General features: G+C 32.8%; 1 protein-coding gene across 1 annotated transcript in view; it reads right to left on the bottom strand.

Moving 5' to 3' along the window:
- The window catches only part of LOC106474894 (STE20/SPS1-related proline-alanine-rich protein kinase-like), a 21,181-nt gene extending 17,003 nt beyond the window's left edge, over positions 1-4,178 (bottom strand). The window contains exon 1 of the mRNA XM_022403170.1: positions 4,065-4,178. The gene's annotated coding sequence lies outside the window, so the exon portion shown is untranslated. The remainder of the gene's footprint in view (positions 1-4,064) is intronic.
- Positions 4,179-6,205: the final 2,027 nt, after the last annotated feature.

Genomic DNA, 6,205 nt, shown 5'->3' with positions numbered 1-6,205 from the left:
TCAATATTAGTAATTTGAGTTCCTAATTTGTACGAAACTATACTTTGTATTTTGACATCACAAACATCTAATTTGAACCAGTGCTGCATTCAACATACCACGTAACAAACCAAAACTGATATTTAGTCTTTTTTTTTTATATTTACTTTCAAATTAAGAAATTAACTAATGGATAATACTAAAATTTGAATTATAATCTACAAGTTGATATCAAACTTACTGACATGCATCCATAAAATAGTAGTTCAATAAACTTTTGAATGTAAGTCTACAAACGTGTTGACATGCTCTTTGACGCATGACCATAAGAAAACCCATCAGACCTGTCTATGTAGGGGTTAATATCTCTTCACAAGTTTAACATTTTGTGCATTTCATGCTTTAATGATTGCAGAATAAGATAGTTTTGTACCAAAACAGTTTTATAATGTAAACTTCCAAGAAGGAACCAATTTTAGGCAACATCTGCAAATCCAAATACTTCAAATGGGTTGCAAAAAAATGGGTTAACGTGTTGTTTCAGGGCATGGAAATAGCCAGAAACAAGGTGATTTGTTAGGCAAACGTTACCATAAATTGTAAACAACTTTCTACCCTCTGTAACATTTAGATAAAGAGGTCAAAAGGTGATGCAAGTACAGTCTGATTTAGTAAAACTAAGTACAATGTAAACAAAACCTACAATATCACTAATTGTTTGTAACTGATGTGATACATAAAAATTTCAACATTAAAATCTACAGTTTCATTATTAATGCACTATCACAGATGATGTTACTCGGCAATACTTAAAGAATTTCTATAATCAATACCTCACAGCCCTCAACAGTACCCAAGTTTAGTCGGGCTTAAACAGAATTTTCTGAACTTAATTGAACAACGATAATTTGGGCAAACTCCACCTAAGAGATGAAATTCCAAAATAAGTAGAAAAAGAAATAAGAAAAGAAAGTTATCATAAAAAAAAATACCAGTCTCTTTGAAAGAAAGAATAAAGATTCGTATAATTAATCTAGAAATAGTACATTGAAAAAATGATTATAAACATAATGAAGTGGTTTTGGGGAAAATATGGTATGTTGCCCAAAATTAAAACTTTATTATATTTATAACTATATATTATTATATTAGCATAACGTGTTTCCATACACAAGTAAAGAAATACATGTCATGAAAACAAATCGATAGATAATTAACTGGGTTATGTACAGTCTGAAGTATCATAACTGAGTGTCTTTTTTTAAATATTCGATCTTCTTGTACAGTAAGTGCTAATTATACTTGTAAAATAGGTATCTAAAGTTAGAGCTGGACAATTAACTCGATTACTTACGAGCATCAGTTACATTGATTGGTGCCATAAAATAATCGATTGATCAAAATTATAGTTAATGTCACAAAAACAAATAACTGAAATCAGTGTTTTCAACTATTCCAACTATCCAGGTCTCATGAGAGAGTAACTGATTAGTTGAATGTAACTGATTAATGAACCTGATGATTGATCTATTATGTTTAGGATAATTGTAATGCTTTAAAATTAACCTATCTCCTATAATTCATTTTCCATAAGGTAAAGTGTGATACGTTAGGACCTGGTTATATCTCCTATAATTCATTTCCCATAAGGTAAAGTGTGATACGTTAGGACCTGGTTATATCTCCTATAATTCATTTTCCATACGGTAAAGTGTGATACGTTAGGACCTGGTTATATCTCCTATAATTCATTTTCCATACGGTAAAGTGTGATACGTTAGGACGTGGTTATATCTCCTATAATTCATTTTCCATACGGTAAAGTGTGATACGTTAGGACCTGGTTATATTTTGCTACATCCATTCTCCCATCAATCCTCACCAGAAATCCCACTCCAGTTGCTGAAATACAGCTCTAAACTGAAATGGATCTACCTCCATGCTTCACAGCTGGTTTCAAAAATACATTCTTATATTCTTCACCAGCTCCTCTCCTTGCATATTGCCTTTTCTTAGATCAAAAAATTGTAAATTTGGACTCGTTAATCTAAAAGACTTGTTTCTATTGCTCTTGGGTCCATTCTTTATCTTTGTTGGCATAATTTTTTTCTGTTTGTCTTATTGCCTTATGTAAGGACAGTTTCGTGACTGCTACTCATCCTTTTAAAACCACTCCTCACAATGGATCGTTGTACACTGGTAGTATGGACTTGTACCCCTGAACTCTCACAATGGATCTTTGTACACTGGTAGTATGGACTTGTACCCCTGAACTCTCACAATGGATCTTTGTACACTGTAGTATGGACTTGTACCCCTGAACTATCACAATGGATCTTTGTACACTGGTAGTATGGACTTGTACCCCTGAACTATCACAATGGATTTTTGTACACTGGTAGTATGGACTTGTACCCCTGAACTCTCACAATGGATTTTTGTACACGGGTAATATGGACTTGTACCCCTGAAGGTGCTACTGGTTCTTGTATTAGCTCTTGGCTAGACTGTTTTCTGTCCCTAAAGGAAGTAATCTTCAAGTACCGTTAATTTTCTTCAGAGTTTTTAGGGTAAATCAAACCTTTTCCCGCTACTGTTGAACCAGTCTTTTGACATTTCTTAATCTTTTTTTTTTATTAGATGTATACAAAAGACAGTTTTGTGAGCAATACCTAGTTACAATTTTGCTCATAAAGAAAGAGAATTATAAGCTGGTACTCTGTTGACATTTTTGGCATTCTAATGTATAACCATTGTAAACAGTAAAATGTAAAGCTGTTAATACTTTACTAATAAAAAAAATTGGGAATTTCATGTCAGAACCATCTTTTACTATTAAAGTGAAAATTACGTACCATTTGTCACTGTCAATGCTTTCAATTCCACCTTGTTTAGTTCCATTAAGTATGTAGGACTGTATAAGCACACTATTTAGGGGTGACTCAAAACTACTGTATGTTAATAAAATACTGCATAAAAAAATAAGTATTAGAAACATTATAAGACCAGGTTTCCTGTCCCTGTTATTTTATGTGGAAATATAGTAAACATGACTGAACAAATTCAGATGACACAGCAAACATGACTGCCTTTCAAAGTTTAAAAACTCAAGATTCTTTCATAATAATGTGTCTAAGTTATATGGTCATAGACAGTTATGTGTAGGCTATTTATCCTTTCACCATGGGGGGTACATCTCATATTTCATTGCAGGTTGAATACAAAAGGAAACACTAAAACCTGTTCTTTAAAACAAACAAGTTAACTTGTACACATATGTGGGTATGCACACTACACACTTGTGTACACAGTAATTTGGTAAAGGCTTACACAACAGTTTTGTATATACTACAGCCTTAGCCTAATTGGTTACTCGAAGGATTACCTAAAATTATGCTGACAGTTGTTGATTAAATGTAAACTTTATAATTATTTTCCTAAAAAAATATTCTAAAACCTTAAAAACAACAGAAGTTATACTATCGTCATAACTCAAAGTTTTCCGGATATTTTCTTGAACATTTTTTTTAAAGTAGGGACCACACTGCCATTGTCAATTTTCCAACCATCAGGAATTTTTCCATGTCTATTCTTTTATTTTTAAAAAAATAATAGTTTGAGACTCCTTGCATTAACTTATTTATCGCCACTTTAGAAATTTTATTGTTTAAATTTCCAAAGTATTTCAATAACTTATTTAAATGAAGTTATAGCTTTACATTGTTGCTGGTAATATTCAGTATTCTTTACTTTAACGAGTCTTTACTACCTGAGCCATAGAAACCCTGTGTCCTAAGGAAGTAGACTGTATAGTAATACTAATAGTAATACATGACAAACCTCGAGTGTCTTCCAGCTCTCAGACTCGGCCACTATTTACCGGCTATAACGTTAGAGCTTCTACTCAGTTCAAGTTCTCAAAGCAAACTTGTGTAAAGCTATCATCTTCGCTATTTTTACCCATTAAAAATTCTAGGTACAGTATAAACTAAACATACTTTTATAGAATTGTTTTAAACGAAGATGTTGAGATAACCTCAGTTAATTTTTCAATCACCGCTAACTCTAAAACAATTCACACTTACCAGTAGCCTAAAAAGTAAAAACCCGCATTGAACGTAAGTAATGTTTTTCCTCGAACATTCTTGGAATAATATTACACATGCGCAAAGTCGAGGCAAAAGTACAGTGGAGTTCATGTGCCAAGGCGAACGGCTTACAAAATTTTACGCAAAGTAGACGACTACAGTGATCTGAATTCAGTACTTGTGGCTTTGGGATTTTGAGTATAAGGACTATTCATTGTAGTAGAACTCTGTGATAATTGTTAGCATTTGTGCTAAACAACAATTTGGGTAAAAAAAGTGAAAACTGTTTGGAGTAAAAGAACCAAACATAAAAAATAATACAGCTAACAAAACTATATGTTGTACAAGGGCAATGTAAACAAATATTTAGGGTTACTGAACACAAATAACCTAACTATATAGATCAGAACTAAAATGTTTTAAAATCTCGCGAAGACATTCTGGTATAACAAGCTGATTAAAAACATTTAACGTTAATAATCAATACGCCAGAAAACTGAAACCTGTAAGTACCATCAGCTAAGTACTCTCGCTGTTCGCGATATTTTCGCCAGTAAAATGGAATGGTTAAACAATAACAATAAAACAATGCACGAGAATTGTCCAAATTATATGATTTTCTTTTTAAATTTCAGTGAAATAGTTGGAGTCAATTTTCTTTTCTTTTCATGTACAAGTAAAATAGTCTAAAGCAACATCACAGCTCATCGTCGTCTCGCCCAAACTAGACGCTCCCATGATTCTTTGCGCTTCACTCCAAGTGCTGTGAGGGAATTGTGAGTGTTTGGTTTGAATGAAACTAAATTTATCTACGAAGATTGACATGACAACAATCACTGAAGACAACTATTCAACAAACAAGGCGGGATACACGAGTGATGAGATAACAGTAACCTAGGTAACGTTTTCCGTAAAAATTAATACACACTCAACTGTTTTTTTTTCGGGGATGCTTGCTTCTTGGATATGTATTTCCAAGGGTTTAAGTATTATCATATTAGAAACAAAAAATGTTATTTCTGCGCAATGGTTTCTCAAACAAGCAGCGTCATTTTTCTTCTTTTTTTTTTCCTGTCTCATTTTTTATTACCCTGATTTCGTAATTTTTACGTATTCGCTTACTATCACACGGCACATTTTCTTCAACACGTAACTTACTCTCTAAATATCAATGAAAAGTATTTTTATTAACTGGAGAGTAAAGGCCGTTTTTTTCTTCTTCTAACTATTGTCAAAATGTCTAAACCCCCCTGGCATGCACTAGAAATTCTTAAAGACACTAAACTTAATTATCTAGTAAGAATTGCAAACAATGATTGGCCAGCTTATAAAGTGATCACAACATAACGAAGAACAGAACACCAAAAGCAGTTTAATAAGTTAACGTATATATATATATATATCCACATCAAACAGTTCTTATACAACTATCACTGATGAAGCCGCAAAGGCAAACATTGGCTAAAATAAAAAGTTTTTTTATTATTGTCTGGAGAGTACAGGTAGTTTTTTTCTAACTTTTTGGCCATAATAACAGTGATCTAGTTATTAACAACTGTTTTTTGTATCAACATAATAGCTGAATTATCCAGTATTGAACAATCGAGACCTCAGAACTGACAAATCAATTTTAAACATCATCAAGTAAGCTAATCATACTTAATAGAGTTCTTTAGAAGTCAGTCCTGTTACACTAATTATCAGTGTCCATTTCTTTCTAGTTTGTGTCATATTTCATAGACTTTATCTAACAAGGAGGTACTGACTTTTCAGAATTGTGGTTATTCGGGTTATCGTATGAATTTAGAACAAGAACTATTACGGAAAAAATATTATTCACAAACTCTACACAGGTGTTTTGAAACAGGGAAGAAGGCTTCTGTCCAACAAGCAAATAAGTATGTTTAAAGTAACAGGCTCAAGAATGAGGAATTATGGGAAAATGTCTTGAAATGTTTCCATGGCTTCAAGCGTCTTTTTTGGAACTACTGTCCGTTGCGTACTGGACATTAATGATTAGTATTGTTGCGTCAGCGAGGTCACGTGACTAGTGTCACGCCACTTGTTTTCTCGAACCTTCGTGAATTGTCGGGAGATTACTAGATATATGTTAGTCTGGTATATATATATATAAGACG

Source organism: Limulus polyphemus, unplaced genomic scaffold, assembly GCF_000517525.1.
Source record: "Limulus polyphemus unplaced genomic scaffold, Limulus_polyphemus-2.1.2 Scaffold7824, whole genome shotgun sequence".
NCBI classification, from domain to species: Eukaryota; Metazoa; Arthropoda; class Merostomata; order Xiphosura; family Limulidae; genus Limulus; species Limulus polyphemus.
This window is presented reverse-complemented; position numbering and strand designations above follow the sequence as displayed.